Genomic DNA, 12,543 nt, shown 5'->3' on the forward strand with positions numbered 1-12,543 from the left:
CATCAATTCTCCATCGAGTTAAGCTCCAGTTACCCACAGTAATAGTTACCCCATCCTTTATTAACTTCCTTTATTTGTGTTGTCAAACACATCCTTTATTAATTTCCTTTATTTTCTTGTATCACTTCTCTGCTCCCCTACCTATGTTTCCTGGATAATCTTCCAAATAACCACCTTGTCTTTTCTCAGAGCCTGCTTATAGGGAAACTTAATTAAGATATTGTCACTGAATCTCTTTCTTTTCTTACATGCTTTCAGCCTACATTCAAGTGATATCATACACCATGTCCAAACTAGGCAGCTGGATAACATCCCAGCTCCAGCACCCTGCGTCCCTGCATGTGAGGCAAAGTTGAGAATGAGGTGTTATGTTTGTGCTTGGAAGCTATGGTTTACATGCAATATACTTTTATTACATCTTTATTTCCCTAGATGAATTGATCTGCTATACTAATATGCTGATGATTTATAAATCTCTGTCTGCAGACCAGAGCTCTTTCTCTCAATTTTGAACACGTGTACTGAATGGCCTACTTGTCACTTGGATATACCCACACCCATCACACTTAGCATAAACAATCTTTAGCCCAACAAACTTCTTTTTAACCCTGTTCCATCCCCAGGCTTTCCTGTACCATTTATCCAATTGCTTAACTCAGAAACCAGAGAAAGGTCTTGACAATTCTCATTTAATCCAATATCAAAAAGGCTCGCATTCAGCTACAAGTACAGTAAATCCTCACTTAACGTCATCCATAGGTTCTGTGACATTAAGCGAAATAAGAAATGAAACCAATTTTACTATAGGCTAATTGATAGAAGCAAGAGTTAAGTTTCAACAACATCTCATCAACATTACAATAAAACAACATTGAATGAAACGGCATTATTCAAGGACCTGCTAAAGCAGAAAACTCAATTGACACATCCTTTATTAACAGCAGCTTAATGATATTTATTTTTCTCACAAAACAAGTAAGTTCAAGATAAGGGGCTATGATGTTGATTCAGTAACTTAAAAATGTCCAGCAACATTCTTGCTATTCACTTGGTGTTTCCTAATGAGCTGCACCATTTTCTCTTGCAAGGAAAATAGAAGTAGATAGCAGTAGCAGTAGCCTTGAGTCCCTTCTACTAGGAAACAAAGTTTTTCCCAAAGAACCTTCCAGCAGACTTCTCTTTATGGCTCGTTTGTCAAAACAGACCAGATGACTGACTGCCTCCAGCTACAAGGGAGTTTGAAAAAACAGAGAAAAGAATTGCTATGATTGGATTCCCCCAGTCAAGATCCATTGACTCGAGATGGGCAACATTGGCACTTCAAAAAAACAGAGGAAGAAAGTGAAAATAATTACTGAGTAATCTGCAGCATCTGCAATATCTGCAACAAATTCCATCCTCTTTCCAATCAAACATCAAGTTGGGTCTACAGACATATCTTATTTTATTGCATTTCACTTTATTGTGCTTCACAGATGTTGCAATTTTTTACAAACTGAAGGCAAGACCCTCCACCAGCAAAAAGATTACAACTCGCCTTATTTTGATGCTAACTTCTTTGCAGTGGTCTGGAACCAAGTCTGCAATATCTCCAAGGTATACCTATACTCTACCCTTTAAATATCTCTAAAAATGAGTCTACTTTACCACTGCCCCCACATTAGTGTAAACTGCTATTATCTATGCTCAAGACAACAGCAAGACTCCTGCTAATCGTTTCTCTGCTTTAAGTCATAGTTACTTCCTTCCAATCTCTTCTCCAACTTCATTCAGAGTTGGAGAAGAGATTGGAAGGAAGTAACTATGACTTAAAGCAGAGAAACGATTAGCAGGAGTCTTACCTTTCATAAAGGTAAGTCTGAACTTGTTCATCATTTGTCTTGAAACACTTCAGTGGCAAATACCAGGCTATTTCTTTCCTCTGGCTCATCTTTGTCCCTTCTGCTTAGTACTTGCTTCACCAACCACTCCAACGTACTCATATTTATCTAATTCCTAATCATTTTCTAAGATTTTCTCTCATTCTTCTCATCATGTCCCTTATCTCCTGGCTGAATAGGTATACTTTTTCTGTGTTCTCAAATTATATATTTGTATCATATAATTATTCTGTATAATATAATATTGTGTTATCATTGTCTCATTATATCATTGTCATCACCATTAAACAGTTCCTTTAAGAGTAAAGCATTCATTTCATTCACTTCCAGATCTGCATCACCCAGCACAATACCTGGCACATAAGAGTTCAAATAATGCTTGTTGAATAAACAGATGATTAAGTAAAGATGAATATTTGCATATTGCTGTTAATTGGAAAAGTTATGTAGTAATTATTTCTGTAGACACCAGTAATAAAAGAATGAACAAGAAAGAGATAGCATAACAAAGTTATCGAGAGTATAGATTCTGGATCTCTACAGAATAGCTCCACAAGGTCAGTTCTGTGAAGTCAATCCTTCTGTGCAAATTCCCTAATATGTAAAATGTGAATAATGGTAATACTTAACTTGAAAGCTTGTTTTAAATTTCAAAAGTTAATGTTTGCAATTATACGTAATGTATAGACTAATACCTGACATGTGGTGAATGTTACAAAAGTTTTTAAAGTAAGCGAGTAAGACAGTCATGATTTCCTGTCCCCACAGAACTTATAGTATAGGTCAGCACAGCCCAACAGAAATATAAGATGAGCCACATAGCATGTAATTTGAATTTTTCTAGTAGCCACATTAAAAGTAATTGGATTACAAGAAAAATTAATGTTAAGAATCTATTTAAAGCAATATATTAGAATATTGTTATTTTAATATGTAATCAATATAAAAAAAATGAGATATTTTGCATTCTTTATTTTGTCTTAAGTCTTTGAAATCAGAGAATATTCTGTACTTATAACACATCTCAACTCAGATGCTTAATTTTCATATGTATTGAACCTGTATTTAGATCTATATTTAGATTTCATAAAATTATAGTTGAAAAAATAGACTCACATATCCATATTTGTTGCAAATATACTTAATAATTTTACAAATGATTTAAATATCATTTTTAAATTGAAATTTATTTAAAAATTTATAATTATTTGTAATTATATTATTTATTTATTTAAATATATTTTAATATGTATTATTTATAATTATTAAAATATAAATTAGGAACTTATTTTCTCACTCACACTAGTTGTATTTTAGTGTTCAAGAGCCACATACTAGACAACACAGGACTAAAGAAAAATATGGTATGTTATAGACTGTGATTAAGTGCTACGTTAGGGCAAGAATAGAGTGCTCTGGGAGCACATGTTAAGGGTGCTGACATAGCTTGGGCAGACGGTATTTATCAATGAAATTTTCCTGGAGAAAACACTATCTATCCTGAGACCTCAAGGATGAGCAGAAGTTAGTTAGGTGATAAGAAACAGCATATGACAAAAGGATTGGTGTTGAAAATGAAAGAAAATGTAGCATTTTCGCAGACCTGAACATATTTCAGAGTAACAAATACAGAGTGTGTATGTATGTGTAATAAGTGAGGAATGGCTTAGAAGGGAAGAGATGGAAAAGGAAGCAGTTGAGAGGGGAGGCTAGAAAAGTACGCAAGAGAGGAAATCATGACAGATTTCTTGAGATAAATGAAGGAAGCCAGATTATCCTGAAGGCAATGAGGACCCACTGGAGGATTTAAACAGGATAGTGGCATGATTATCATATATTTATTAAAGATCATTCTGACTACAGTATGAAAAAAGTTTAAGACAAAAAGTGATGGCTAGCATATTATGCCCATTAGGATGGCTACTATCATAAAAAATAAAAATAAAAAACACAGAAAATAACAAATATTGGTGAGGATGTGGAAAATTAGAACCCATGGGCTCTATTGGCAAGAATGTAAAATGATCCAACCACTATAAAAAACAGTATGAATGTTCCTCAAAAAATTAAATTAGCAGTATCATATGATCCGGCAATTCCACTACTGGATATATGCCCAAAAGAATTGAAAGCAAGGTCCTAAAGAGATATTTGTATGCTCATGTTCATAGCTGCATTATTCACAAGAGTTAAAACAGGGAAGAAACCCAAATGTCCATTGATGGATATATATATATATAAAATATTATTTAGACTTTAAAAGGAAGGAAATTCAGACACATATTGAAATATAGATGAAACTCGAGGACATATGCAGAATGAAATAAGCCAGTCACAAAAAGACAAATACTAAATAATTCCACTCATATGCGGTATCTAGATTAGTCACTATCATAGAGACCAAAAGTAGAATGGTAGTTGCAAGGAGATGGAAAAAGAGAAAATAGAGAGTTATTGTTTAATGGGTAAGGAATTTCAGTTTTGAAAGATAAAAAGAGTTCTGAAAATAAATGGTAGTGATGGTTGCAAAACAATTTTAATGTACTTACTGTCACTGAATTGTATACTTAAACATGGTTGAGATGGTAAATTTTATGTTATATGTTACCACAATAAAAAAAAAAAATCGTTGGGCATCAAGTTAAAAGAGGTTATCCCTGTGATGCAGTCAAGAGATAAAGATGGGAGCAGAAATGGGGTAAGAGAAATATGGACCTAACGAAGTGGGTTGATTTCAATGATGTTCAGGGTACGATTAACAATTTATTGGAGATTGATTTTAGTCAATTTGTAAGGGAGAGTCAAGAGTCAAGCCTGTCCTAAGTTTCTAGCATGAAAAACTGGGGTAGACAGTGATGATGTTCACTGAGACAGGGCAAAAGGAGGAGACATAGATTTGCCTGGGGCTGGGGGTGAGAGGAAGTAAGAGATTCTCCTTCACACACACTGATTTTCTAGTGCTTGCAGCAATCCAAGAGAAATTGTCCACCAAAGAATTGAGACTACAAGTCATAATTTCTGGAGATGGATCTCGAAGCCATTTTCATCTGGAGATAATTAAAACTACAGGAGTGGGGCATTACCAAGAGTTCATGCCACAGACTTTCACGGTTTGTCTGCCAACACATTTCCCATGTTTTTGAGTATGTTGCACTTCCTCACCAACAGGCTGTATGATCTTGGGTGCGGGGTGTCCCTCTCTGGCTCCAAGGATAGAACATGAGACCCAGGGAGAAGACCTGGCCACAGTGACCTGGGATGTAGGAGTGGCAGCCTAAGCTAGTAAAACAAGTGGGAATCAAAGGACTTGAACAGGGGCTACTGATAATAAAAAGGCCTGCTCTTCTTGATTCCGTTGAACTAGAACCTGGAAAAATATGAAATTAAAGCTATTGCGGCCATCTTGCTACCAAGAGAGTGACAGTCACTGGAGGCCATCACACAGAGTGTGAGAAAGTAACCACCACATAGATTTGAGATTTAAAATAATAAAACAACTGTTGTTTTTTTTTTTAATGTCGTTTTAGCCCTGAATCCAGTCAAGCCTGAAGCAAAACCTAACCATTACATGAGCTTAAAAAATGCCTTTGTTTTTCTTAAGCCTGTTTGAGTTGAGTTTTCTGTATCTGCATCATAATGTGTAAAGACAGTCCTCACTCTGCATGGTAGTGCAGGATGGTAAAAATGCCCTCACAAGCTGAAAAGTGCAGTAATCGTAATCAATAGGAAGAATTGCAAGTGGGTGGGACCTTTAGAATGTTTTTGTCAAAACATTAAAAACTTATTGTTGAGAAATGAAAAAAAATGATAAAACTAATCTTTAGTACATAGAAATTTAAAGCATTAGAAACATTGAAAATTAAACTGTTTTGTTTCTTTATATGAAACTTATCCAAAGGAGTTTGAATAGTTTTTGTCATCTTCTCATCATACGACTTAAGATGTAGAGTGAACATCTTCATTATGCCTTGGTGATTTATCCTACTTTTTTCTAAGTTTGGATAGGCTTCCAACATTTTATCTTTTGTTCTTTCAGTGCTGTGAAATATCTCTGTGATTTACAACCACTTTCCTCCTTTATGTTGTTGCATTGCCCTTCATAAAGATCCTGTGCCTGCATGTCTGGAGTCTCTTGAACAACGACTCTATCAGCATTCTCACGGTCAGCTATTTCTTCTTAACTCTATTTATATTCTATTGGAATTCTGCAAAATCTTGCCAATTTCTGAAACAATGAAATCAACCTTTACTGTCAGTAAAGATTCTTCCACAGTCTTCTTGTAATTACTATTTTCTTTCAATGCAGCACCTAATTTAAATGTTTAGTCTAAATGCTCTTTAAACTGATTGGATTGGTTTTTTTTAATTGTAGTCTTCAATTCAAAGTAGAAGTAAACACTCCATTTTTACCATTAGCGGCTTTCTGTTCTGAGTGCAACTCAAACTAAACAATGTTAAAGCCACTTTATCTTCCTTTTAATTCATTGGATTTTTTCAGTATTGTTCGCTCAGTGGTCTCAGCTTTGTTCTGCTCTCTCATTTTCAAATCTCCAGATCACATCCAATTTCACTTCCAGCATTGCCACTTTTTTTTTTTTTGCTGTAGTTTCATTTATTCCTATTATTAATTTTTATAAAATATCATGTAGGTTTATCACTGAGAAACAAGGAGGCATCCCACATACATGTTTGTGGTCTGTGAATGAACTGAGTAATTGATGTACAATGGCCAATAACTTACAAACTTTGAAAGAAATGATCTGTTATTTATGTAGGAATTTGTGGAGCTATCCGTGAACTTTATCCTTTATGCAATTACTCACAGTTACTATAATGTGCGACTGAAATAGGATTATGTTATTGAGGAACTGGTATTATTTAACTAAACCATAGTAAATTAAATTTGTATATTTTAGAACTGTTCAAAGCAATGACTGCCTTACTCCCTCAGGTAGAAATTATGTAAGGAGAAAATGGAAGAAAACTTGGGGATAACTCTGAGGAAAACCAAGATTTAAGGATGGCCAAAGAAAAGAAACCAGCACAATAACTCATAAAGAGTGACCAAAGAGGGAGGAGGAAAACCAGAAGCATGTGGTATCATACAAGGCAAGAAAGGAGATATTATAATTGTATCTTCCACTTCTTTAAATCGTGATGCAATTCTCAGCCCATAAAATTCACCAGTTTAAGGTATACAATCTAGTGGGTTTTTGTATATTCACAAGGTTGTACAACCATTACCATTATCTAATTTCAGAATAGTTTCACCACTACCACAAAAAACCCTGCGCCCATTAGCAGCCACTTCCCATTCTCCCCTCTTCCCAACCTCTGAAAACTACTAATCTGCGTTCTGTCTCTATGGATATAAAATAATCTGGACATTTCATATAAATGAAAATATACAACATATCCCTTCTGAATCTGACTTTTTTCACTTAGTTTAGGTTTTCAAGGTTTATTCATGTTGTAATATTTATTAGTGCTTATTACTTTTTATGGCTGAATAATATTTAGTGTGTGGATATACCACACTTATTTATCTATTCATTAAATGATGGACACTTGAGTTGTTTCTACTTTTTGGCTATTATGGATAATGTTGCTATAAACATTTGTACAAAAGTTTATGTGCGAACACATGTTTTCAGTTTTCTTGGGGATATACCTAGGAGTAGAATTACTGGGCCATATGGTAACTCTTTTTGAGAAACTGCCAGACTGTTTCTATAGTGGTTATACCACTTTATAGTCCCACAAGCAAAGCGGTAGGGTTCTTTCGCTTCTTTTTAAAAAATCTTATTTACAAATATTTCGTCTCATTTTATTCTTCTTGTCTAGTTTCTCGTTTTATTTCACCAAGCACATTTCCTCCTTGCATCTTTGACTTCTATATCCCACATTTGTTAAAGTTGTCTTTTAAATATACAAATAACAAATTTTCTTACTACTACAAATCATCTATAGCTTCTTTATCCCATACTGAGTATAATTTATGTAAACTATGCAGAGCATAAGGTCTGTCACGTATCTCAAGTCATTTGCCTAAGCTGTTTATAACCACCAAAAGCATTTCCAAAGTTGGTTAAATATGGACAAGAACCCTGACTTTATTTACCTTCCTGTCCTTTTCAATTGATTTAATCCAATTCAATAATTTTTGGATGAAAAATCTGCATAATAATCTTAGTGGTAAGTGATACAAAATGAAACAAATTGCCTTTTACTTTGAAAGAAATATCTCAGTATACTCCCACTCCAATGGACGTTCAGACTTTTCATTGTGTCAGAATCCTAAATTTTCCTCGCATTTATTTCCCGTCCTCTGGCATGTATGAATCTCTTTAATGCATCTAGGGTGTCTGCCACTTCCCACATTCCACATCTATCAACATAGTGCCATTGATGTAGTGGACCAGCATGATGTTCTGCAGAATGGTGCGATGATCGAAGTCCTTGAGGTCTAAATTATCACATATACCTGAAATGGAATGTGTTAAAGCAAGCTGCTTTCTGCTTATTGGGATAAAGAAAAGAACATTGTCAGAACAATAACAGAATATCAGGTACCAGCGCTGTGTTAAATTACTCAACTAAAGAGAACATGTGTAATAGCACCTGCGTTCAAAATTATCACTTGTTTAAATTTACAGTAATTCACAGAGATTCTCCAAGACCCATCTGTCATCTGCACAAACCAAAGGAAAAAAAAAATTTTAATGGGGACATGACAGAAATCACTACATGTATTTGTTAGCATATGGGTTCATTTACTGGAAGAGATCCAGAATAATACGGACATTAACAAGACAAACATTTATTTCTCACTAAATGAAAGTTCTTGTATAAGCAGATGAGAGCTGGTATAGTGGTTCTATCAGTGACCCATTTCTTTCTATCTTGTTCTCACGTTGTTGCTGAGGTGGTGTATTTCAGCTAGCACAGAGGGGACAAAGAGAGGAGTAGACATATCACTTCATTATAATGGCAAGGTTTAGAAATTGCTCTCATCACTCTCACTCACCTCCCGTTGACCAAAAGTTAGTCACATTGTCATACATAGATAGCTACAATACGGTAGGAAAATGTAGACCTTTTCTGAGTGGCTATTTTCCTAGATAAAATTTGGAGATATTACTTCTATGATAGAAAAGAGGAACACAGCTAGTAGCTGCTGCCATATCACTTTACACCTTTCAAATCTCTGATGCTGGACTAATCTCTGCAATTCCCGCAGTGTACAGCTTTACTTTGAGTAAGGACAGGAAGCTCAAGGTGTTTTATTTGGTCCTTTGTTGCATAAAAATACTCATTTTGGGTGTCAGGAAGCCAGACTATATATTTAGTCATTTGTATATGCAGGAAATGTGGAAACAACCACAGTATGGGTTTGCAGACCCACAGGTACCACTATAGCAGAATTAGGCCCAGAAATTCAATTGTCATCTCACCTTCATATGTCCCCACTTTGTCAGGTAGATCATAGTAACCTCCTAGACTGCGTTACTTCAGAGACAGCGTCCAATAATTCCCCAAAGATCCAGCTATTTCTTTTTTCAATTATGCAGTAACTTTTAGAGAAGGCTGAGAAAAAGATTTATGGGATGTACTTGTGATAGTAGCACAAGGACTTTCTTCAAGGTTGGCTGGCTTCCTCTATATTCAGAGAGCTGTGGGTTTGAAGATGGATTCAATTTTTGCAATTGGGCGAGCAGCCATTATAATATTATGAAGACTTGTGACAGGCCTCTATTGGGTTTTATTGTTCAATTATTATTATTGTTATTATTGTTAATTTTATTATTATTACCTAATTCATTGCTAGGGATTCCATGAAAGGTTAATATATTACCACAAATTTCTCTTTTTAATCACCCCAATCACCACTTCAGCTCTGCTGCACATTATGATAAAAATCCCACTTGGTCTCTGATTCTTATATAATGCTCTCTGGCCTGTCACCCTAGAAACCCATTATCACAATTGCCATCAGGGATCCAAGTTCAATAATAGCATCATCCTCCTTCCTTCCCAGCCTGGAAAGGAATTTTTTTTTAAAGATGCTGTTGGTCCCAAAGCAATGCACACATGTTAGTCATAGTTAGGCACTGTCAGGAAGTGAGAAAGAAGGTTGTACTAATTCACTCTAACCTTCTCTGATTAAAGCTTTAGGTTGCTTTTTCCCTATCATATCAGGAAATCATTTGTATTTCAGCTTTATGTCACAGAGATCATTTCTGAATGTACATTTCAGTCAATCCCTGAACAAACAATGAGAATTATTTCCAGGGACTTCAGCAGCACATCGAATCCAGAATTACTAATAATTTCAACAGTATCCATAAATTCATCCTGATCTAAAGTAATGTTGTATCCTGCCTAGATTAATATGTACAGAATCTATCCCCACACCTTTCCCCCTCATTTAGGGACATAATGAACAAAACCTTGCCATTATTTACTAGCCTTCTCCCAAATGTGTCATTGCTCTTGTATCATCTGAGCTCTGCTGGGATCTCACACCAGTCATAGGCTGGTGGCAGTGAGGAGTGGGAGAAGTATGGCATGAAGAGAATTTCCATTCTTTTGCAAGTTGAAGTAAGACTTCTACTTGGTCAGCTTCACTGGATACAGCAGGAGGAGGAGCCATACATTGGACATATGTTGGACAAGGAAGCTCTCAAGTGTAATTTGAGTGTTCAGAGTAGCTGGAATCATCTAAATCTCCCAGGTGTTGCCATTACGATTCTCAGTCTTTGCTCTTTTACAAGAGATCTGCAGATAGTTGTGTGGAGTATTGGGGATATTTAGTGGTTCTCAAATGTGAGCATGCATCAGTATCATGTGGAGAGTTTCTGAAACCCAGCCCCAGAGTTTCTGTTTCAGTAGTTCTAGAATGAGGCTCAACATTTTTCTTTTCCAACAAGTGCCCACTTGTTGCTCAAGCGGCTGATCTGTGGACCACATTTTGAGCACTACTGCGTTACCTTGTAATTCAGCAACCTGTGTTTGGTATCTGGCTATATCATTTCTGTAGTTATAAGTGATTAGAATTTCTTTTAGAGAAATCGGAAATTTCTTAGCTTTTTGACTGTGTCTTGACTAAGTCACGTTCTGTTTTTGAAGTTATCCAGTGTACTTAATGGCAGACAGCCCACCTCTAAATACCTTATATTCCCGTGCTCCTAAATGGTCCACTGCAGCAGTGACTCAATCCAGCACTTTATGCCAGGTAACCACAGGTGATACGTTAATCAACTAATTTATTGCTGGGTGCCATGGATTGCTGTCATCTTTAATAGCTTTAACCCAAACATATATTTTTTTAATCATCTGACCCCATATTCCCACCTTCTTGATGTTCTGTTGCCCATAAACCGTTCTGGTACCAATTACTAAACAGAAAAGAGTTCTTAATTATAGACAGTGTAATCAACTCTCTCTAGAATCTGTACAAATGGATTTCTTGATAGGTATAGATAATTCACGGAAATGTTAGGAGGCCTGAGATAACAGAATCTAGCCTGACATTCCAGGTGTGATACCCAAAACTATATCACATAAGTAGGCTATCAAGAAAACTACTGCTGATCTAGAGTCAGGAAGCCGACCAATTAAAAAGCCACCACTGCACTGTTGGCTTCCATACCTTGCACCAGAATTCGTGCCAGCCAAATAAATCCCCTGTCCTCTTACTTCTCTATGTAACTTCGTTTTATTTTATTATTATTATTATTTTAACACCTACAGCACCTGGTCTTCCTAGGTGGTCTCCTATCCAAGTACAAACCAGGCCCGAACCAGCTTGGCTTCCGAGATCAGAAGAGATTGGGCATGTTCAGGGTGGCATGGCCGTAGACTATAACTTAGTTTTATTTATTTATTTTCCCGTCTTTAATTCCCGCCCCCCACACACACCACCTCCACCTACTTCCACCTCTGACCTATGGATGTTGCCATTTCCCCTTAAGAACTGGATCTCTGAAGGTGGGGAGTCTCCTCCCACACGCTTGAGGTATGTACTCGGGGCCTGTGCCCCTGGGGCCTGGTGCACCCTGGGGACCTGGCGCACGCGGGGTACGGTCCATGGCTCCACCTGGGGCATGAACCCAGGACCTTCTGCATGTAAAGCAGACATGCTGACCACTACACTATGGAGCCACCCCCATAACTTGGTTTTAAATCAAAGTCTAATACATTTGATTAGCAAAACATATACCACGTCTAGGGAGTACAAGAAACATTTTAAATGTATTAATTTGTGGTAGCTTTCCAGCCTTTTCTCTCTAGAAAAGCATGCGCTAAAGAAATTAGATTGGGTACTAAGAGAACCAATGCACAGTATCTGCTCCCACTAGAAAGTGCAGTATGTATTTTGTATGATTGTGCATGGGGGGCTAAAATGATATAGAAATGGAGAGGATCATAACGCTGAAAGGGAAGTGGAACCAGAAGATCGTAGGCCACAAAGTTTCCCAATATACTTGCTATTTTTCATTCTTAATAAATCGGTAGTCAAGTAATCTGAATAAAAAGCAAAAGAGTTCCATCCCTTTTTAGATGTATAACTTTGAACAAGTTACTTAACTTCTGTTTCCTTATCTATGCAATGTCAGTCATAATGAAAGTATGACTTTTGAGGATTAAATGACATAACTCT

The 12,543-nt window shown here is 36.3% G+C and overlaps 1 pseudogene; it reads right to left on the reverse strand.

Moving 5' to 3' along the window:
* Positions 1 to 11,624: 11,624 nt before the first annotated feature.
* On the reverse strand, positions 11,625 to 11,743 carry LOC111739426 (annotated as a pseudogene).
* Between the last annotated feature and the right edge of the window lie 800 nt (positions 11,744 to 12,543).

This window comes from Pteropus vampyrus, unplaced genomic scaffold, assembly GCF_000151845.1.
Source record: "Pteropus vampyrus isolate Shadow unplaced genomic scaffold, Pvam_2.0 Scaffold2, whole genome shotgun sequence".
NCBI classification, from domain to species: domain Eukaryota; kingdom Metazoa; phylum Chordata; class Mammalia; order Chiroptera; family Pteropodidae; genus Pteropus; species Pteropus vampyrus.